The sequence below is a fragment of the Ochlerotatus camptorhynchus genome, unplaced genomic scaffold, assembly GCF_037179485.1.
Source record: "Ochlerotatus camptorhynchus isolate MF236.1 unplaced genomic scaffold, CSIRO-AGI_Acam_v1.1 ptg000314l, whole genome shotgun sequence".
Classification (NCBI taxonomy): domain Eukaryota; kingdom Metazoa; phylum Arthropoda; class Insecta; order Diptera; family Culicidae; genus Ochlerotatus; species Ochlerotatus camptorhynchus.
In genome coordinates, this window is record NW_027040802.1 from 1,289,705 (window position 1) to 1,313,807 (window position 24,103).

Consider the following 24,103-nt stretch of genomic DNA (forward strand, 5'->3'; position numbering starts at 1 on the left):
CAGGCCTTCAACGTGTTCATCAAAAAGCACGTAATCCATAGGTCGTCGTACTTGTCCAGCTTTATAAAGGAAACTACGGTTAAAGCGTGGCTTTCTTATTAGATTACGATATCACTGTACCGCCGATACGGGATCACAATTGATCAGATCGCCATAAATGGTCTTGAAAACCCTGCAGTGGATCCTCAAATTGAGCTGGAAACCATTGCCTTGGATAATGAGACATAATTGCTGCTTGGGCAACAGGAAACAATTGGAATGAGGATAAATGCCTGGAGATCGCTCCCGCGCAAAACAGGGTTTCTCTTTCATTAATATATGACGAGCACGGCGAAGAGATAGCTCTTCCTGCCATATGTTTCGGCCATCTACGAAAATTCAAGCCAGGGGTTCGGGTGACATATTTCATGATGGCATCCAGTGAAACTCGTCGTCAAGACAGGCGTGTGGCCAAACCGCAACATTTGTTGTAAATGACAATGAAAGTTCTTCGCCTTATAGTTTCCGAAGGCTTGCACGGGGACCGCAAACATTACACGTGTCAACCTTAAGGGCCGCCTTATTAATGGAGCAGTGCATTGAGCGAAATCTATCCTTCCTCAAATCAATACCGAATTCAGTACAGTATTGGCAACAAAAGAAGAGAAATTTGATCACCATGATGCGACAATTGGGAAAGCCTACGATGTTCCTCACACTCAGTGCAAATGATATGAAGTAGCCCCATTTGTTGAATCTCTCATTTGTTGTCAGAATTACACAATGGCAATGACTTAACAGATCCTATCCAGGAAATGACTGCACTACAAAGAGCAACTCTGGTCAATGATGATCCAGTCACGTGCTGTGTGTACTTCACACAATTAAATTTCAGCACATTGGAAGTCCTCACGCGCACATCTTGCTATGGCTGAACAAGAATCCCCGGGAAGCAATGAGTGAAAGTATGCCTTTTCAGGGCCACCAAGATTTTCCAAAAGAGTTGAATTTCTGAACATGTCCCAACTAAAATTCATATCAAAAGCTTCTTTTCAGGGCAATCATAGTCATATTAAAGAGTATAAGCAGAGAGAATCCCGATCAAATTCCTTTTCACAAACCAAACACAAGTCCTGCTGCAGTTAACAAATAACATTTATTATATAAGACCACGTAGTCCGACGTCACCATTGCGTACAACCCCATAGGGCTGTCCCTAGTAGTTTTTCAAAAGTTCTTTCATCGATTTATAATTTAACGTAAAATATCTCCTTCGACTAAAAAAAAATCTGTAGAAATCCGTAGATTTGAATAAGTCTACGGAATTGGCGTTGACGGCAACGTCGAAAAATTTGCTCTTCCAGCAAATATCCAGCTTTCCATACTCGGTAATGGCGGCCTGTTTGTATGATAAATGTATCATTCACTGTGCTTTTTGACACTATCTGGATGTTCGAATTTCAACCCCTTCCCTTTCCCTCTCCCAGGAACAGAAGAAAATGGAACAACATACGCCCTCCAGTTAGTGTCAAAAAGCACAGTGAAGGATACATTTATTCATACAAACAGGCCGCCATTACCGAGCATGGAAAGCTGGATAGATAGTTTCTTATGGGAATTTTCGGTGAAAGGATCGGTGAAAGGATAGTACAAAATCCGCCATGTTTCACGCACAGTCTGACGTTTGCTTATGGTTCAATTTACTTTGATGCTTTTTGGAAAACTTCAAAAGCGGTTTTTTCCCAAAGCATTATTTCAGATTGCAAAAAACTCGCACTTTTCGATTCCTTTTGATATTTTACACAAAATGACGCAAGCTTTTTGCAATCTAAAATAATGCGTCGAAAAAAACTGCTTTTGAATTTTTTAAAAATCCATCAAAGTAAATTTTGTAGGCCGAGGTGGACAGGTTCAACAGTGGATCCATAGAGGTAACTCTAAGACCACTGGGTCCCGAAGAAAATCATTATTATTTTTGGCTCACTCAGTACCAGAACAACGGTCCCAAGCAGTCCCAAGCTATTTCACTCACCCCTGCATGTTCTGCATGAATCCACACACCCCTGATGTTATCTGTCAAACTTTCATAGCGAATCAAAACAAACATAGTGTAGTAATAGAATTTCAACTAGAATAGGGTACGTTAATCGTTTGCTTGGGACCAATAGGCTACTAAAGTGGTGAGCCAATTTAAAATCGTTAGTTTCGTATTGATTGTTGGTGGATCTACGTCGGCTGAAAAGAATAACCCGGAACGGACACGAAATACTTTCGAAAGAGAAAAACACGCGGTTGCAAAGTTACACGTTTTATTCGAGAATGGAAAGCAAAAAACAGCAGGGTAACTATTGGTGATGAGCGCCAAGGTTATTATAATGATATGCGCTACCAAGATACATATAGTAACGAGGGGTGCACCGATGTAGTTCATCACTCCTCCTCAGCGGTGGCCCCTCGATTGCCGTGAAGTCCGATTAGAGTTGCGAAGCCATTGTGCTTCACATTCCCCAATGGTTTGGTGAACACGTCTGCCCGCATTACATCGCTCGGGAGGTACTGAAGCTTGACTTCTCCTCTCTCGCAAAGGTCACGTATGAAGAACTCCTTCGTGTTGATGTGTTTAGACCTTCGGCTGTTCTTTTCGGATTGCACGAAGGCCAGACATCCTTGATTATCTTCGTGTACTGTGGTGGCCTTCTCTTGTTTCTCGCCTAAGTCCTCGAGCAATCGCCGTAACCACAGAACTTCTTGGCATGTCTCTCCTAGTGCCACGTACTCTACCTCCATGGACGAGAGGCTCATGCAGTCCTGACGCCGGCTCGCCCAGGAGACGGCTCCTCCTGCGAAGAAGACAACGAAACCAGTCGTCGACTTTCGCGTTCCTGGATCTCCTGCCCAGTCAGAATCCGAATAAGCTTCAAGGTCACCGTTATGTGATCCACCGAGTTTCAATTTCCAATCAGCTGTCCACTTCACATAGCGGAGCACCCGCTTCGCTGCTGTCCAGTCCCTTTCAGTCGGACCGCTGAATTTTCGTCCTAAAATTGCAGCACTGGCGGCAATATCTGGCCATGCGCAAACAGCGACGTACATCAGGGCACCAACGAGACTACGGTACATGGTGATATCCTTCATCGCTTCACTCTGGCTGGTGTCTTTGAGGTATCCTTGATCCATAGGACTTCGCGCCACTTTGGCATTCTCCATGCCAAACTCCGAGATCAATTTCTTGATGTACGACTGAACACTTAAGCTGTATACTCCATCCACGTCCTTCGTAACCTCCAAGCCCAAAAAATGCTTGACTTCACCCAGACAGTAGATATCGAAGTGTTTCTTAAGCTGGTTGTATACTTGAGTTAGCTCCTCCTCGTTAGTGCAACCGACTAAGATGTCATCAACATAGACGATCAGATAAACGGTAGATCCATTTCTCATAGCAGTATACAGGCACGGATCGGCGGAGCTGGCTACGAAACCTATTCCCTTCAGAACTTCGGATAATTTTTTGTTCCAACACCTGGCTGACTGGTGGAGGCCGTAAATACTCCGACGTAAACGGCATACCTTCTCCTCCTGTTCGCGGACCACGTAGCCAGGCGGCTGGCGCATATAAGCCTCTTCGCTGATAACACCGTACAAGTACGCTGTACGGACGTCCAGGTGCTTAAGAATCATCTTATCCCTGCCTGCTAGGGCAAGCAGTGTCCTCAAAGTGGTGTGACGGATCACCGGAGCAAACACTTCACTGAAGTCCACTCCGAAACGCTGCGTATGCCCTTGTGCCACGACTCGCGCCTTGAATCGTACCACTTGTCCAGACTCGTTCACCTTTACCTTATATACCCAGCGACTCCCGATCACCTTCTTCCCGGATGGTAGTTGTACCAACTCCCAGGTACCGTTGTCTTTATGCGACGACATTTCATCATCCATTGCTTCTTTCCACAAATCACGCTCCGGACACTTCATCGCTTCGTTGTATGTTGCTGGCTCCGTTAACGCATGAGTGGCAACTCCTACCTCAAAATCGTTGTATCTGTCAGGTAACTTGTTACGGGTTTTACGGACACCTTGGCTACTCGATTCGCCCTGATGGTCTCCTTCGGGCTCTTGTTTCATATCTAGGGGGTCATCAAGAGAAGGAGTGGAGCTCAAATCGAAGAACTGCTCGCATTCGCTTTGATCCATGGGGTCGTGGGATGCTTCATCGTCGCTTTCGGCATCGCTATCGTCCATCAGATCCGGCACCAGCTCGGCCACCGATTGCCGAACACGTCCACCATCCTTACCAGCAAGCCACTCTACCCCATCAGTAATTGAATCAGTTTCCAACTCACCCTGAGGCAAACTGTCAAACTCCAAAAACTTAGCGTCACGGCTAATAGTGACTTTTTTCGTCGCTAAATCAACGAACCGTTATCCCTTATGCTGTTCGGAGTAGCCTATGAATGTGAGTTTCTGCGCTTTACTATCAAATTTTCCACGCTTCACATCCGGGATGTGAACCCATGCCTGTGACCCGTAAACCCTCAAGTGCTTAACGTCAGGTTTCCTCCCATACCACTTCTCAAAAGGTGTTGTGTCCACTGAGCGTGAGGGCAACATGTTCTGCAGGTAGGTGGCAGCCAGTACAGCTTCACCCCAGTATTTTTTGTCAAGTTTCGCATAGAGCAACATTGTTGTAGCCATCTCCTGTAGGTACCTATTGCGCCTTTCGGCCACGCCATTCTGTTGTGGCGTATAGGGGGTGGTGAACTGGGCTCTGATCCCCTCCTTCGCAAAGAATGTTTGAAGCTTCTTATTATCATACTCGCCGCCTCCGTCAGAGCGGATAACTCGCGGCTTTCTACCAAACAAATTTTGCACGTACCTGACATACTCGATGATCTTGTCGGCAGCATCCGACTTCCGGGCGAGGAGATACACGACTGCATACCTGCTAAAGTCATCTATGACTGTCATCAGCAAACGGTTGCCGCTGGGTGTTGCAGTTCTCATTGGCCCACACAAATCTGTGTGCACCACATTCAGAATTTGCGTAGACGCTCGTTCGGCTGCTCTGGGGATCGGCGTCCGCGACAGCTTCCCCTCCAAACACGTTTCGCAGGTCAACCGCAATCCTTCAGCGTCATCCCTGCCACCAGATTCTCTCTATTCATTCTATCAACACTCGACGGATCACGATGTCCGAATCGGCGGTGCCACTGGTGCTGACACAGTTCATTGTGCTGCTTGGTTTCACTCTTCATCACTGTTTCCACCGTTTTTAGGTGATACAAGCTACCAGATCGGATGCCTTTCACCTTCACTGTACCCGACAGATCACAAATGTCACAATCGTCTTTTCTAAAGATCACCACAAAGTCCTTAGCAGCCAGCTTTACCACCGAAAGCAAACAGCTGTTCAACGACGGTACAAACAACACTTCCGAGAGTTTTATATCCACTGTATTTCCGCAGCCATCTACGCCGGTCACCACACCAGTACCACATCCTACCGATTGCACCACAGTTCCGTCTGCGAGAATCACTTCCGGAGCGCTCTCTTCGCTGAGCGAGGTAAATACACTTCTGTCGTTGCACATGTGGCTGCTAGCACCGCTGTCCACAACCCAGCAACTTTGCCTTTTCTCTCCGGCCATAAACAAAACAGCACTGGAACTCTTCTCAGTGGCCTGCTTGGCCTTCGGGCGATCACCCTGGCGATATGTCTTCTTGTTTTCATCTCGCTTGTGTTTATCACTTTTGTTCTTCAGGGCCTGAAATCGCAAACAATCTTGCTTCATGTGGCCCGACTTCTTGCAAAAGAAGCACACAATCTCGGATTTGTCTTTCACTGCACTGTGCAACTTCACGCTGCTCTTCAACGCCTTTGCGTCACCGGATGATCCTCCATACCGCTCCTTTCTGCGCTCGTACTCGTCCAAGAGTTTGGACCGAACCAGCTCGACGGTCATATCTTCATCTGGCCTGCCTTCAAGCGCTGTCACCAGACTGCTGTAGGAATCTGGCAAACTCCTCAAAATCATAGCGATTTTCAGCTGATTTTCCAAATCCTGCCCGGCGTTCTCCAATCGCTCGAAGAGATCATCCAACTCGAATAGGTGCGCTTCCAAATCACCTCCTTCTCGTAAGTTTAAGTTGCACAACTTTTTGAGAAGGGACACCCTAGAAGTCACGGTGACTTTTTCGTGATACTTCTGTAAATTATCCCAGAACTCGCGGGTTGACTGTGCTGTCTTTATGAGGCTGTATTGGTTGTCCTCAATGCACAACCCCATAGTTGCGCGTGCCTTTTTATCATCCTTGGTCCATTGGGCCGTTACAGGCTCCGGCTTGACACCATCGATGACGTAGAACAGCTCCTCCCTGGTCAGGAGCATCTCCACCCTGAATTTCCAGGACTGCCAGTTTTGATTGCTCAGCTTCGAAAACTTGCTGATTGTGTCCATTTTCCTGGCTGTTGTACTAACAGTCACACACACCGACAACAGCAACCAAAAATTTTTGCACCGACTGTACACCCGCCGATGGCGGTGCCTTGTCCGTTCCGACGAAAAAACGTTTCCTCGTTTTACGAGATAAATAACAGTTTTTCCTCACAACCTCCACTGGGCCCATAACCTGTAGGCCGAGGTGGACAGGTTCAACAGTGGATCTACGTCGGCTGAAAAGAATAACCCGGAATGGACACGAAATACTTTCGAAAGAGAAAAACACGCGGTTGCAAAGTTACACGTTTTATTCAAGAATGGAAAGCAAAAAACAACAGGGTAACTATTGGTGATGAGCGCCAAGGTTATTATAATGATATGCGCTACCAAGATACATATAGTAACGAGGGGTGCACCGATGTAGTTCATCAAATTTAACCTTATGGATTGCATAGAACAAAATCTGGCATCTCTGGCTCTAAAATTGATAAGAATTGAAGTGTTACAGCCTGAACAGAATCGATCACCATCTGAAAAACAACAATGACAATTTCGTTCATTCGTTTCAAATTCTAACACCTCGTAAACCTTTCCGTGCAATGATCTATGATTTGACCCAAAACAGCAAATTGTAATGTTTCGATTTATTTCCAAAGCCAAACCGCAGAAATGTCACCGCCATGTACGGGTCGTCCACTGATCGCAGCAATCACTGAACTATGCAAATATTTCAAGAACAATTCGAACTATGTGAAAACAATCATCATTTACTGGGGACCACCGAAGATTAATGCCCCACACCGCTCCGACCGGGCTGAAATGATCTAAACAAATCCCCATGAAAGAAACAAGTTCTCCGACCGATTGACGTGCCGTCAGAAATAAAAATACCTAAACAGAAACATAACATTAAAATAATGTTCTCACCACAATGATCGGCCGGGTTTGGTGGTCGGTTGGCGTGGTGAGAATAATGCAATCAACGCGAAAATGCTGCCTTGACAAAATGTGCTGCTGCATGTGTCCATCGTCCCTTGACTCTTGACTGACTGACCGACCGACCGACCGACCGACCGACCGACCGACCGACCGGTTGTCTAGCAGCCTACTTTGCTCCACATTTCGTGGCTCAAGTCAATCGAAACAAGTAGGTACAAGTACAAGTTGATCTAAGTTACCCAATGGCATTCAAAGTGGGGGAGTCGCACGGCCTCAGTGTATGCGTTGCCTGCAGCTGCTGCAACCGACGACGACGTTTAATGCGGCTCTATGGCCATCTGGTCAATTTTATGTATCCGGGGAAAGAAAAAAAAAGACAAATCTCTGTCGAACAAACAAATTAATGGGGGCTATTTCGGATTGTAGTTTGTGGAATTGTTGTTTTTTATTTGCGAAATGCAACCACATTGGCAAGGTGATTTGCTTAATTTGATTAAGGAAATTAAAAGCGAAGTTTTTTTTTTGGAACCTGACTATTCAGGAAGGATTTAGTAACCAACATCAAAAAACGGCGATTGGTGATTGCTTTTACGCCCCCCTCCTGGGCAACCTTTGAAGATATCGATCTAAGCAGCCGCTGAATTGGCGTGAGTTTTTAATTAGACCTCAATCACGACGACGAGATCAAAAGGCTTGCCACGATGCGGCTTGCGCTTGAAAAGCAATTTGACAGAACGCAGCAAAAACTCGACTGCGGCGATGAAGATCTCATTATGGTAATGTTAGGTCTAATGAATTTTGCTACCATTCGGGAGAAGCCAAGTGCTCTTTTTTTTTCGGCATAAGGTGTCGTACAGGTGATTGACGGTTTTGAATTGAGGGGAACATCAATTCCGAGTTTGAAATGCTCGGTTCGTCGCCCACCATCGTATAGTAGGCGAGCTTGGAACAATGAAAATTATTGTTCGAGATCGCGCCGCCATCTATGATCGGCTTGAGTTTTTCCTTTTTTTTTCGGCAGTGGCGATCGATGGCAATGATGATGATGAGGATGATGATGGAGTAAAGAGCAGATCAAGAGTTGTTTGAACTATTAATGCGTGCGTGCGCGTGGTTTGTGGAGAACATGACCTGTGCGACCAACGACACCACCGAAAGATTTTTTTTCTTCTATTCGTTTCAGTATGAAGAGGACTAATCATCGTACGTTGGATATTGAAGGTGACGGTCAAGTTTAGCCATTTTTTGCCGCTTGTCTATGACCGGATCGATGACTGAGCAAATTGACGAAAGTTGGACGCGTGTGCGTTCTGATGTACAGAGGTTTCATTGTACGGTACGTCAACTAGGCAAGGGTCCTTGAAATTTTTGGAGGTTTTAGACGGCGTTTGGATCAAGTGTCGGAGATTTTGACTTTTCAATTCATGCGGCATTCACATGAACAAAACTCATCAGACCACTGTGATTAGGTTTTCTCCTTCTGAAATCAGGGCGTTGCTCTGAAGGTTCTTGTCACCACCATGTCCATATATGTAAATGTACAGCTAGCTACCACCCATTCCGGGCACCGTTTTCCGTGTTCGCATACGAGCATAGAGAAAGCATCAACTGGAAAAGCCCTGCAGGAACGTTGTTGAGTTACTGCCGTGCACCATCATGACTCTGAGCCAATCTGCACAAGAAAGGAAATGGAATTAATTGATTTCAACGAATGTAAATATTGTACTTTCCATAATTGCTCACGGAAATCAATTTGTCAGAAGGCGTTTTACATTTAACATTGCAGTCATCTTTTAAATCTAAAGCACACAACTTCATGTTGATGCAAATTTTTAACCCAATCTGATGCTTCAATGGCACCAGAGTCTGAACAAAAACTAACCTCGACCAACTTCGCTGAGATTTGAGGCGCAAAAAACAAAAATTACGATTAATCAAAGCAAGCCCTGCTTTGTGCATCAACAAAAGCAACCTTGTTGACTGCAAAACAAGCCAATTGTGTGTGTGTTTTTAAGACCAAGAGCACTATGCGTCGTCGTCGTCGTCTCCGTTGTCGGTCGATTGCTTTTCAAGCGGGCAAACAACAATCGCAGGAGGCCAATGCAAATCAATTGGCTTACTTTTAGAGGAGCCTTTTTTGCTTGTTTTGAGATGATTGAAAAACGTTTTTCTTTGAAGTGACGAATAATTACTATTCACCATGTTGTTGTTTTGTTGGGTGTACGATAATTTCTTACCCAATCAAGACGGGAAAATTGCCAGTTACACAGCTAAGAACACATTTCACGCATCTTGTTGATTTTTTGACGTAGGACTACGTCTGTAATTTCTATATGGGGGTACACTTTGTGAAAACTGAAAATGGAACACGTAACGAAATTATGAAAGATTTTGAACGTTAATAACTCAGTTGCCCCTAGACCAATTTCAATAATTTTATCAACAATCGATCAGAAATATTCCTACGTATCTGTTGAATGCTGTATCGTTTTTTTTTCTTCAAAATAACACTAATTAAAATTGCACGAATGTGCAACTGTTGCTATGATAATTAAAATTATCACCGATTGCCAGCGAAAAATGATTTCCCTAGCACAGATTTCAAAGTTGAATTCCATCCGGTCTCACCAAACGGTGTTTATTCAATCACCGCGGTGTGAGTGGTGGTGTTCTCCGGGATACAATGAAAGGCTCCCCGCAAGCAGCTAGCTATCAAGGCTGGCCTCAACCGCTGATCGAATTCAGTTCCAATCACCGTGTGTCCGGTGATGTCCGGTCGTCGGCATCAGCAGCAGCAGCAGTGCTTTCGGCGCGTGGCGTTGAACATTGTTCTCCAGTACATAACGAAAGGCTGCCTGTAAGCAGCGAGCTGCAGTCCACATGGCACATCCATAGAAGGAGCTATTGATCGGAATCAGTAGCTCTTCGTGAGTCGCTGTGGGCCATCTGTGTCAAGCACGTCATACTAAAGAGTATAAACAGAGAGAACCCCACTCAAATTCCTATTCCTACACAAAACACAAGCTCTTGCTGCAGTTAACAAATAAGATTTTTTAAATAAGACTTCGTAGTCCTACGTTACCATTGCGTACAACCCCATAGGGCTGTCCCTTGTAGTTTTTAGAATGAGAATTTTTTCCCATTTTTGACGAATATATGTGATTTTTTACTACGTCTTTCTTTACTGTCTAAATCGAAAATGAAACATGTAACGAAAATGGGGTGATGTTTTCAAACGCATATTTCTCCAAATCGTTCATGGGAAATACGTTATGCAATATGTCATTCGATGGAGAACTTATCCAGCAATTTTTTGGTATACAGTACAAACAGTGAAAATAGTTCAACAATTAAGAAATTAAACGAACAAAATCGGAATATTTCGCTAACAAATCAGAAGAGCGGACGGATAGGATGACTCTATATTCTCTCGCACTAATACTTGATAATACGATAATAATACGATAGATGAGAAGATGAAAGTATAGAATTGATAGTTCCATTATAGTACGGTAATGTGAAAATTATAAATAGAAAGTAGAAAGCGAGCGAAGGACAATTTTGAGGAAGGTACGAATCGGATCGAGAATTTCCTTTTTCAAGAGGAAAACAATAGCTGCATGGTCAAACCAACAATCAATACGAAACCATCGATTTGAAATTGGCTCACTACTTGACTAGCCTATTGGTCCCAAGCAAATCGATTAACGTACCCTATTCCAGTCGAAATTCTAGTACTACACTATGTTTGTTTGATTCGCTATGAAAGTTTGACAGATAAAATGAGGAGTTCGTGGATTTTCCAATATTTTGAGGGGTGCATCGATTAGCTTAGGACCGAAGATAGTACCAGAGCTGAGCCAAAAAGTTGAGCACGTTTCTTCGGGACCTTCTGGTCTTAGAGTTACCTCTATGGCAGTACTATGTTTGAAGATAACTTTATTCAAAGAGTTACGTCTGTTTTTCTGTGGTCAAACCATCGACTAGCTGCTTACGTCAGATGGTGACTTTATTGCGTAAAAATCGATAGAACCGTACACATCGGAGGTACACAAGCGAATCGCCAGTGATGGCTTGGGGAAATTCCCCTGACCATCCCTCATTAACGGATGAGTTTGGTAAAGAGAATGCTCGATTCGATTCGTACCAGCCTCAAAAGTTGTCTTTCGCTCGCTTGTTACTTTCTATATACAATTTTTACACTGCCGTAGTCTAACGGAACTATCAACTCTATACTTTCATCTTCTCTGCTGTCCGAAGAAGTCGTCTCCACTCTACTCGATCCATGGCCACACTTCGCCAGCCTCGTTGTCTGCGAAGGGTCCGCAGGTCGCCTTCTACTTGGTCGATCCACCTTGCCCGCTGCGCGCCTCTTCTTCTCCATTTTCACTGGGTCGTCGTGCGGCATTCTTACAACGTGCCCAGCCCACCGTAGCCGCCCATTTTTTGCAATGTAGACGATGGATGATTCTCACCGCAGCTAGTGCAATTCGTGGATCATTCGCCTCCTCCCCGTTCCGTCATCCATCTGCACTCCACCGTAGATGGTGGAAAACACCAAGGGCGCGTTGGTCCTCCACGAGCATAGTCCAGGTCTCGTGGCCGTAGAGGACCACCGGTCTAATCAGCGTCTTGTAGACAGTCAACTTCGGAGTTCAAAGTAGGCACGATTCCCTGCCTTAATGCGTCTTTGAATTCCTCTGCTGGTATCATTTTCGGCGGTCACCAGTGAGCCCAAATACACGAACTCATCGACCACCTCGATTTCGTCACCGTCAATCTGAACTCGGGGTGGGAGGCTAACTTTGTCTTCCCTAGAACCTCTTCCTTACATGTATTTTGTCTTTGATGCGTTGATGGCAAGTCCAATCCGTCTAGCTTCAGTCTTCAGTCTGATGTACGTTTCCGCCATCGTCTCAAAGTTCCGTGTCATGATGTCGGTGTCATCGGCGAAACCAAGAAGCTGGATGGACTTCCTGAATATCGTGCCACTCGTGTCTATCCCAGCTCTTCTGATCACACCTTCTAACGCGACGTTGAATAGCAGACACGAAAGTCCATCACCTTGCCGTAACCCCCTTCGAGATTCAAAGGGACTCGAGAGTGTCCCCGATACTCGAAGAACGCACATCACTGGATCCAGCGTCGCCTTGACCAATCGAGTCAGTTTATCCGGAAATCCGTACTCGTGCATAATCTGCCATAGCTGATCTCGATCGATTGTGTCGTGTGCGGATTTGAAATCGATGAACAAATGATGTGTGGGCACATTGTATTCGCGGGATTTCTGCAGAACCTGCCGAATCGCGAATATGAACCCATGAATCCCGCCTGGTATTGCCCCACGAACTCTCTTGCAAATGGTGACAGGCGGCGCTCTTTTTGTATTTGTAGATTGGGCATCCACTCCTCCGGTAATATCTCCTCCCAAATCTTGGCAATTACCCAGTGCAGCGCTCTAGCCAGTGCTTCACCACCGTATTTCAATAGCTCACTTGGTAGTTGATCTACACCAGTTGCTTTGTTGTTCTTCAGCCGACCGATCTCCTCCTCAACTTCTTGAAGATCAGGGGCCGGTAGCCTGTCGTCTTCTGCGCGTGCTCCAAGGTCTGTTGCCGTGCCACCTTCGTTTTCTGCTGCATCACCGTTGAGGTGCTCGTCATAGTACTGCTTCCACCTCTCAATCACCTCACACTCGTTCGTGAGAAGGTGACCGTCCAGTCCTTGCACATATCGGCTTGCGGCACGTAGCCTTTGCGCGAACTATTTAGCTTCTCGTAGAACTTCCGTGTGTCGTTTACGCGGTACAAATTTTCCATCGCCTCGCGATCTCGGTCTTCCTGCTGACGCTTCTTCCTTCGGAAAACCGAGTTTTGTCTGTTCCGCGCTTGTCTGTATCGCTCCACATTCAATCTCGTGCGGTGTTGCAGCAATCTCGCCCGTGCTGCATTCTTCTCCTCTACTAACGATTTGTATTCGCCGTCAAACCAGTCATTTCTTCAGTACCTAGTGTCGCTGCAGCATTACTACCTATGGCGTAACGGATGTCCCTCCAGTCACCTTCAAGAGAAGCTGCGCCAAACTACTCTTCCATGGGTAGTTAAACTTCCAGCTGCTGTGCGTAGTCCTGGGCAACTCCGGCGTCCCGTAGTTGCTCAATGTTGGGTCGCGGCGTTCGTCTTTGACGGGAGTGCATACTGCAACTAGGTAGTGGTCCCAATCTATGTTCGCACTGCGGTACGTGCGGACGTTGATAATGCCGGAGAAGAATTTCCCGTCGATTAGAACGTGATCGATTTGGTTTTCTGTGTGTTGGTCCAGGTGGCTTTGCGGATATCCTTGCGGGGAGAAAGGTTCTGCGAACTACCATACCCCGAGAGGCTGCAAAGTTTACGCATCATTGGCCGTTGTCGTTCGATACGGCATGCAGGCTATTTGGCCCGATTGCCGGTCTATAAATTGCCTCCCGTCCTACCTGAGCGTTCATGTCGCCGCTGACGATTTTGACGTCCTGTTGCGAACAACCGTCGTACACCTGCTCCAGTTGTGCATAGAACGCTTCTTTTTCGTTGCCGGGTCTCCCTTCGTGTGGGCAGTGCACGTTTATGATGCTGTAGTTGAAGAAACGGCCCTTAATCCTCAACTTGCACATCCTCGCGTTGATCGGCTGCCAACCAATCACGCGCATCTTACCCAGCACTACAAAGCCGATTCCCAGCTCGTTGGTGGTGCCACAGCTCTGGTAGAAAGTAGCCGCTCGATGCTCGCTTTTCCATACCTTTTGTCCCGTCCAGCAAAGTTCCTGCAGTGCTACGACTTCGAAGTTGCGTGGTTGAAGTTCGTCATAGATTAACCTATCGCAACCCGGGACGCCGAGCGATTTGCAGTTCCATGTTCCGATTTTCCAATCGTAGTCCTTATTTCGTCGCGTAGGTCTGTGTCGATTGTTCCGATCCGTATTTCTTTCTTCGGTATTTGCAATTTTAAGTTTGTTCCAGGGCTTGTTGGGCTTGCCCCAAACCCGTGTCTCGACGGGGGACCATCGTGCACAGCTCTGTTTAGAGTCCTACGCTGGCACTAGGACAGTGATCAGCCGTTCCTAACATAGAGAACATACGCTGCTTTGAGCCGCACCTCCATGGAGAACAGACGCTCAGGTTTGGTGAAGCATTTCCTCTATCACTGTACTATGGTTACCGCACCAGTGTTCGCGTCGCACCACTTCACTTTACTATAGCCGAACTGGCAACATTGCCCCGGCTACGCCACCCAGCTGTGTCCATTACACTGATGCAAAATTTTAAATTTTCGCTCCACAGTGCTTAAACAGTTCCAAATTGGGCCCTGATTAGCCTCCCGAAATTTGAACTCATTTAGTGAGAAACTGACTTGGCACAAATCATTTGAAGTTTATATGGAGATTACTATGGAGAAACCATAATTTCGGTTCATATCGATCTCAAAATTCACCAGTTCATTCTTCTTTAAAAAATGATAGCTGAGCTTGTTGAAAATTTTCTCAGCTACAAGTTTGTTGAAGACTACTTTTCGATCAAATGTAAGGAACAACAATTATTAATGGTTCAAGTCACTGATGTCTTATGATTATGCTCAATCAACTGTTCAGCAGGCAACATTGGTGTTTATGGCGCGTAGAATAGAGGACAAAAATCATGGCTACTATGTCACACTGCAGAATACAGTGTTGCCCACAATACAGTTGGTTAATCCTGCCATAAGATTATCAATCTCTTCATAACTATTTAATTTGACGTTTGGCTGAAAAACGATTTTCTGCAAAGTTGTAGCTGATAAAAGTTCCCATAAGAATAGTAATAGAACTTGTTAACAGTGCAATATGTAAAAAGGCTAGAAGACAATGAACAAAAAGTTTTGTTTTCCCATAGTAATTTCTATATAAACTTCAAATGGTTTGTGCCAAGTCAGCTTCTTATCAAATGAGTTTAAGCTTTCGGAGGCTAATCAGGACCCGATTTGAAATCGTTTGAACACTGTGGAGCGAAAATTTCAAATTTTGCATCAGTCTAGTGTCCATGTTTCAGCTCGTAGTCTTTTGTTATCATATGAATCGGGGAGGCGTTAAGTAGGAACTTTTGAGGACCAGAGCTAGGTATTCCGCTCCTTCCAGGTTGTCAACTCGCCATTTTGAAGCCGCTTTCGCTTCCCGGTCAAGTCTAGGAATTTTTCGATTTGATTGTGCGCATAGAGTATGATTGTACTTGCCACACAATTATAGTAATGCAAAAATGGTACAGGCACGACTTGTTGCGGACTTGTTGGTTACTTGGGTAGAACGCTAAGTTTAGAGCACGCAATAAGCTTGATATAAGTGATATGTAGAAGTTAGTACTTTAGGATATTTGTATAAAATATGAGATTTATTCAATTTCGGGGAACCTTATTGTAGTTCAGGGCACTTTTTTTGAAGCCTAATGTACTTGGAATAGTTCAGGGAATTACGTTCATAGTTCAAGAAATTTCGTACGTAAACTTCGCGCAATATCAACGAGAAAAGTAGGCAGAAACTTTGTAGATGTTTTGCGAATTTCGTCAAGGGGTAATCAACTCTGCATACTGTGCCAAAGAACAACGAGGCACACTGTTCAGCACGTTTAGGGCACATGTTGACGCATATGACTCAATCAATATAAAATAAAATAGCAACACTGTTGTATGCTGACTTTTTTCCAATCGTTCTTTATTCATTGCCGTGGTTACAACTTTGTTAACTCCAAAGTGAAGTTAGTGATTGTAAAAAAAATCCCATTCGAAGTGGACTCCTAATAGGACCGGGCGGCCCAATGATCCGATCGAATGCTCTCTTTCCCCTTTGGAATGAGTTTGTTAAGTCATAAAAAATCCTTTTATTTTTTAGATGCTCAACTGAACCTTCAGAATACCGGTGACAACAATCTGGAAATTCGTCATTCGACCGGTTCGCAACTCGAAGCTAGTTGCCCCGTTTGTTACTGAAGATATTTCTATCAATCCTACCCGCACTCAGTCCTGAATAAGATCATAAGTGGTGACAGTCTACCACTAAATGGCGAAGAAGCTAGCAACAGCTCTCCAGCCGGATCATCTGTAGAAAACTGGGTGTCACCCCTATATGAAACGAGCTCGCGTACTCTTATATATAGAAATGCAGCACCTGTCTGCGGCTGCAACAAACTAAATACCGACTGCATCACCATTAGACTGATGCAAAATTTGAAATTTTCGCTCCACAGTGCTCAAACGGTTTCAAATAAGGTCCTGATTAGCCTCCCAAAATTTAAACTAATTTGGTAAGAAACTGACTTGGCACAAACTATTCGAAGTTTATATGGAAATTACTATGAGAAAACCAAACTTTTTGTTCATTGTCTACTACCCATTTTCCATATTGCTTTTTCGAAAAATTCTATAACTATTATTATGGGATTTTTCTAAGCTACAACTTTGCGGAATATCGTTTTTCAGCCAAATGTCAAATGAAATAGTTATTAATTGTTTAAGAGATTGATAATCTTATGCCATGATCAAGCAGCTGTTCTGTTAGCAACACTGTATTCTGCAGTGTGACATAGTAGCCATGATATTTGTGATCTATTATTCTCACCAAAAACATCAATGTTGCCTGCTGAACAGTTGAATGAGCATAATCATAAGACATCAGTGACTTGAATCATTAATAACTTTTGTTCCTTACATTTGATTGAAGTTGTAGCTGGGAAAATTTTCTACAATCACTGTTATCATTTTCAAAAGCATAGTGATGTGGTGAATTGTTAGATACATATGAACAAAAACATAAGTTTTCCCATAGTAATTCCCATATAAACTTGAAATGGTTTGTGCGAAGTCAGTTTCTTACTAAAGTAGTTCAAATTTTGGGAGGCTAAGCAGGACCCAATTTGGAACCGTTTAAGCCATTGTTAAGCCATTTTTGTCTTCCTGGCAAACATATCATCAGAATTCACATCGGAATTAACGTTATAGATTAAAACAAACCTGAGAAAAACCAAACATGCTTTAGAAACGGCGTTACCATTATTAGCAAGAGCGGAGGCGAACCAGCCGCAGGCTGAAAGCCTTCCTAATAAAGAAAACTTAACTTAACTTATTAGCGAGAGAGGACTTCAGGTGGTGCTTGTGAGGGTTACTGGAAGCCGAAGATATATCATCACCACTACTGCAATCGATTACGGGAGAGATACTATTGATTCTAGAACTACTGCTATAACTAATCATCACCACCGTCGTCGTGCTCATAACCATCATTGTTATCGGCCTCGGTATGATGGCTTCGTCGAATTTGGGCTACTGGTCATTGAGGGTTCCAGAGTACTCTCCTGCTTCTCTTTTGTTGTTAATGAAATTTGGGTCAGATTTGGTTATAATCCTCTTTCACTAATATTTTCGGTAGATTTGCTGCAAGAAAGATGAAATTAGAATAAGGTTATAGATTAGATTCTGTTCATATAATGGATGTGGTAAAGGTAATAGTGTTGGCAGGAGATTTGATGGTGCTGTTGTTGCGAAAATGATCATGCCATGGCTGTTTCTCTGCTAGTAATTGGTGATTGTGTTGCTGGGATTTTTTCTGCTGGTTGGATCAGTAGATCAATACACACGTTCAGTTGGTTCACTGTGAAAAGGATGGAATGAGAATTAGCTAGTGTCTCACTTCCTACAACATCTATGAAAGACCAATCTTTTCCAGTGTAGACTGCAAACCATCAGCAAACTTGTCAACGCAAACAATCACGAAAGTCATAATAAATTCAGGGTTGCCAAACTTATGCGATGTTGACACGTTAATTTGCACAGTGCTTGGCACAACTTTCGGCTCAGCTAAAACGCTCGGCACAGACTAAGGTGTGCAGAGTTGAATACCCCTTGGAATTTCATCGCATTTGGAGAAGCTACATAAAACTTCATATAAGTGCATTCTAAGGAATTTCGGAGCAGTTTGTCAGAGATCTTACTTGAAAAAAGCTCAATGAACTTCATAGAAGAAGCCAATCAAATTTACTGATTTCCCGCCATTATTTTTATGAATGGGGTGCCCGCCTCAAGAAGTATATTTTGTGCAGAATATGTAAAAAAGGAGGAACTTCGGATGATAATCTAAATGCATATATATAGGTACCAGATATGTTTTGTTGTGTCAGGTACTATATTTTGTAGTCTGTGAGAGGGAAATCACAAATAGAGTGTCATCAACATACATGACATATTGAGAGATTGAGCTCTTTTGCTCTCTGGTAGTAAAGAGGGTAATACTGTATGGAGAAAAAATATGTTTGTTTAATTGTAGCTTGTTGGGTACTTGCGTAGTCACTTCCTCAGTTATTAATTGAGAGCTTTCGACGCCTGTACCATTTTTGCATTACTATAATTGTGTGAGCACATCTTAATCCTTTTTTTTTCTTTTTCTGTTCATGCCTTGTTGATAGTGACAAGACTCGGCTTTGTCCACCGAGGATGATCTTGTGAAACAAGGAAAAAGTAGAAGGGTATGTGCCTAAGGGCACGAACGGAAGCTCGACGTAGGACCGCTAGTGGATGGAATAAATGTGAAGAGCATTTAGTTCTTTTAATTGATCAATTGTCTATTATCTCAACTCTTTCCGTTTTTGAATTGTAGGCGTACCAAATTTGTATTAATTTTTTTCAAAGAGAAAGTTGATTAAGAGAATCAATCAAAATCACTTGCACCGCTGCTTCCAAGTATGGTTACAAGATTACAACTCTGGAGAGCATTTTGTGTGGTCGTTGGGGGCTTGTGGTTCTGAATATGGACAAACAGGCACAGACAAATTCTATTCCAACTCTTTACTGATATAAGCTTGATGGCCCTGAAAAGAGCCGTTTTATTGAAGAGGACATCCATGGCCGCTTACGCTTGGCGTGTTTAGTGTAGGTGACAGCATCACGGACCTCATTTTCCAGGAACACCTTCAGCACACCTCGTAGACCGGAGATACGTTTGACACCACCACGGCGAGCCAGACGACCGATGGCGGTTATCCTAAAGAACTTTGCCACGACCAGTCAATTGTTGCTTGTTGGGTATGAAGGAGTGGACTAGCCACCACCTTCCTACTGCTGCTATTGCTGCTCACCACTCCGTCCGAAGCGAAAATGAGCTAATGCCATACAGCAGCGCTCTTTTATACCTTTTCAGGTTAAAGCAGAATGATGTGCAACCAAGTGGTACTCGATTATGAGGACTGGGCTTGGGAAGAACGTTTATTTCATGAAAACAGTGATAACATTATAACTTTTTATTTGTACATTGTACAATACTTGACATTACCACTTTCTTTAATACTTTCACGTTAAAAATCATCATGCGGAAGCAATGTTGTAGATGCGTCGGAAGATTTTTGATCGGTTGGTGATAAAATTATTGAAAATGGTCCAGAAGCAGCTGAGTTATTAATGTTCAAAATCTTTCATAATTTGTTACATGTTCCATTTTCGGTTTTCACAAAGTGTATCACCAGTATAGAAATGAAAGACGTAGTCCTACGTCAAAAATGAGTTAGGTAGTTATTTTTCTTCTACGTGAATGCTAATCTTTAATTCGCTGTTCTCTAGTTTGAAGTGGCTAAGACTAGGATTCTGATGCATGGCCATTATGGGCGTTATTGCTTGATTTTGTTGCGAAGTAATCCATTTTTTCCTGACAAAGGAGCGCGCCTTTGGAGGCATATCGTTAATATCAGACTTAAAATGACTTAAAAGAGATGAAATTATAGAAATAATAGTTCCGTTGTAGTACGGTAATTTGAAAATTGTATTCCCTTTTGCAAGTGGAGAACAATAGCTGCATGGTCAAACCGTCGACTAGATGGTTACGTCAGATGGTGACTTTATTGTGTAACAATCGATAGAACCGTATACATCGGAGGTACATAAGCGAATCGCCAGGGGTGGCTGGGAGATATTTCCTCTCACCATCCCTCATCAACGAATGAGTTTGGCAAAGGGAATGCTCGATTCGATTCGTACCTTCCTCAAAATTGTCTTTCGCTCGCTTTTTACTTTCTATATACAATTTACACACTGCCGTACTCAAACGGAACTATCAACTCTATACTTTCATCTTCTCATCTGTCGTATAAAATGTTCAATTTCAGTCAGCTATTGACGTTAAATTGTATGTAAAATTTACAGATTAGTTGATTTAAAATTTTGAGTTATCAAAATTCTGAAAATAATTCTGATTGTGGTTTATTTCAAATAAATTCTCGCAGAACATTCTGACAGGAACTTCTAGTGAATTCTGACAACAATTCAATGTGAATCTGAGTGTGATGGTTCCAATGAAATTATAAGAAGAACTGCACTGCCGTTCTACGCATATCTGTCCCATGTAACTTTTGGACGTTTTTCACTTTTGTTCATAAAACAGAACTTTTTTAGGTAAACTTTCGAATGAAAATAGAAAAACATGTTACAATCAAATTATGCTGGTTGGGCCACCACCTCGGCCCAACTAACGAATTCGATGCGTTAGTTGGGTCAACTGACAGAAGGCTAAAATTTATTGGGGGTGTACACATGCTTTGTTGTGGTTGCGAAGATTTCACTAAAAGCAGATTGAAACAAGTTGCTTGAAACTGACAACTGAGTTCATGTTTCATTTTAGAATTCAAAATAAAACTCAAAATTTTCGAGCAAATTCCAAATGTGTACAATTATTACACGTAATGCGCTGTCCAAAACGCATATGACACCCCGTTGAATGGATTTATGTTCGATTGTCAAATTCAATTTGACATGAGATTTTGACATCCAGTTGCTTTTTAATTGGGCCATGGCCCAACCAGCGGAGGCCCAACTAAAAAGCAGCCCAAATATTAAAAGTCGAACCAGCGAATTTCAATTGTATTTGTTCTGGGCTTATTTAAAAACAACATCAAGTCTAATTGTCCCATGTTGAAACTCAACGCATAACTGGCCCACAAAGAATTTTTTACTGAATCTTCTATTAACGAAGCGATTTGAGTGCACGAATTATTGAACCGGATTTATATTATCAAAAGAAACTGTATGAGTCATTTCGGGAACTAGAAGCTTTATTTTGTGATGAAAAATATTAAGAGGAACGGGAATTCATATTAAAACACCAGATTATCGTTCAGATTGCAAACTGTGCATTATTAGAGTAATAATAATCAATTGATAAGAAGCAGTGTAATGATCTTGAGACAAATCAAAGACAAAGTAACATGATTTTAAAATTCAATTGTATGTTGCAATGATGCATAGACATCTTCCAATATTGACATGATTAAAAAAGTAGTTGTAGTTGAAACCGGTTGATCTTGACATTTTTACCTAGGGGATGAATACTTAAGGGGGCTTGGTTTTTGATAAGTCTTTAGAGGGAATGACACTGATGAAGACTGCACATTGTAGTCGAAATACGTATCTGTCATGGATACCAAAATTATGTAAGAGGAATTAAATGGAAGATAACCCTTTTTTGCTGCTTAATTTTTAATCTTATTTGTTATACACAGAGCACAGATGCCCCTACTTTAAAGGCTTTATAGATGTAGCAAACGACGATTGCAGCAATGTCAACGCACTTATTGTTGGTTTCAGTTAATGATGCAAACCTATTCAAACTATTCACTTTCAAAACTTCGCACAGAACACAAGCACGCTCATGTAAACATAACCACAACCACAAAAGTAAAGACGTCAAACGCAACGTGGTCATCAAAGCAACACGGAAAGTAATAGCTCTTAGTGGTACTGATATGCGTAGAATATCCTACTTCATAGCAAATTTCTCGGCATAACAGTCCCACTGAGTTGTTTTCATATAAAAATAGGCTTAACTAATTTCATTGAAGGTAATTTAAATAGTTTTCACTAAAACGAATTGATTCTGTTGAAATGTGAACTCTAACTTGTTATAACTTATAATTCTTCAAATGAGCAGAAATGATTCGAAACATTATTCGCGATTTTCTCAGATATTACTTTTAGAACATGGGACAGATATGCGTAGAAAGGCAGTGCAATTCTGAAAATAGAATTAGAAGAAAATGGATAAGAAGCAGACTCACTTTATAAATCTCAGACGTAAAGAAATATTCCGGATCCCCCTTTTGTTTAGCAACCTGTTCGCTATTTTTAATAAATTAGGAAAGGGGCGTCATTTTCATGGATTGCCAAGGGTGCCGAAAACACTCAAGTGGTCTTATCAGCTATTACAAATTTGTCATTCAGAAAATATATGGCTGACAAATCAGATTTTTATCTTGTCTCTATAATTTCACGTAACCGTAATTCCAAATCTTTCCCATTCATTTTCACGATGGAAATAAAAAGGTATGCTTTGTGGAATAATACCACTGAAAAAGCGTATGGGTTTCGTAGAACATTAGAAAGATTTTCCAAAAAGAGGTCTTGCTATATCTGGTCATTACTGTAACAATAATATCTAGAAGTAAATGTTAATAATTTTTACTTTTAGATTCTTATAGCTATCAAAAGATCGCATCTAACTTACATATCTAATTAAAGAAAGAGAATTTGATGCAGGATTGAATGGATCTGTTATAACCCTTAAAAATTAAACCATTTCTATTCAACCCAAAGGGCTGTTGAAAAAATATGCAAGGAAATCAGCATAATGCAACTAACGTTTGCCTCATCTTCTATTTCAGCTCCAATCAACTGTACGACCTCCAATTAGCCACCCGGATTCCGCACCTCCTCCCGGTCATGGGGGACCGCCGCTACCTCGCTTTCACTTGGTACATATTTCCCATAACCCATGTGATGTGACGTAGTGGTACCTTCCCGTGGCTATTTCAACGATTCCTTCCCAAGCGATCCAGATCATCTCTACGAACATTCCTCGGCCCCACAATGTAACCCTCACGGGGCGCGGGTGACCTCCAATCAGCACCACCCGAAGAAGATGCCAAAGCGATAAACCTGTAATATTTCAACACGTCAAAAGTACGAATAATAATGATCTTCTCCTCTTTGCTCTTTTCGTTGTAGCTCAGCAGCCGTTCTTCAGCCAAAATTAATGATCTTCCACCAGCCCAGCGATCATCGCCGCCAACAACTACCAGCACTTTGGATGGAAAACCAGATTAGGTGATAAACAATCTTCCCGGCCATTATCTATCCGAGAACCAAACTGCAAATTAAATAAACGCTTCTTGACATCCGTTCAATGAACCTCTTTATCTCGCGTGTTCTCCCCTCTTTGGTTTGTCTCCCTCTGACTGTGGGGTCGTGTGAGCGAGTACCTACTCAGCTCGGCAGTATGTTCTTGCATAAATAGCAGGCCTTGAGGAGAGTGGTTCTCGTTCTTGGCGTTGTCGTTGCGTTGGCATGGCAGCGCTTTTCTAAATCATAATCATAGTAGTCTTATTGGTTGTTGTTGTTGTTGTTGTAGGTGGCCTTCTAGCTTCCAGCAGCGGAAGGTGAGACGCGAGAAAATGTTCTATGTTGTACTGCAATTATGTAGATTATCCGTGGACCGTTATGTGTATATTCATGCTTGCGGTGTGCAGCATCGCGCAGAACGTCATCAGCTGGGAACCGTGGGTTAACTTTAAAACTGTAGAAACGGACCTAGGCAAATTCCGTTGGTCGCCTGCTATTTGCTGTGTCGGTCGTGGTCGGTGAGGAGGGGGCCTTATTTCCAGATGACCGCGTGCGAGAGAAGAATACTTGCTTCGGACGTCGACATGGGGCAA

General features: G+C 43.0%; 1 long non-coding RNA gene across 1 annotated transcript in view; it reads left to right on the forward strand.

Moving 5' to 3' along the window:
* LOC135707589 (uncharacterized) overlaps positions 1-23,559 on the forward strand; it is a 42,618-nt gene extending 19,059 nt beyond the window's left edge. Inside the window, exons 2-3 of the long non-coding RNA XR_010518235.1 lie at positions 23,054-23,329; positions 23,397-23,559. This is a non-coding gene — a long non-coding RNA (uncharacterized LOC135707589). The remainder of the gene's footprint in view (positions 1-23,053; positions 23,330-23,396) is intronic.
* The last annotated feature ends 544 nt before the right edge of the window (positions 23,560-24,103 follow it).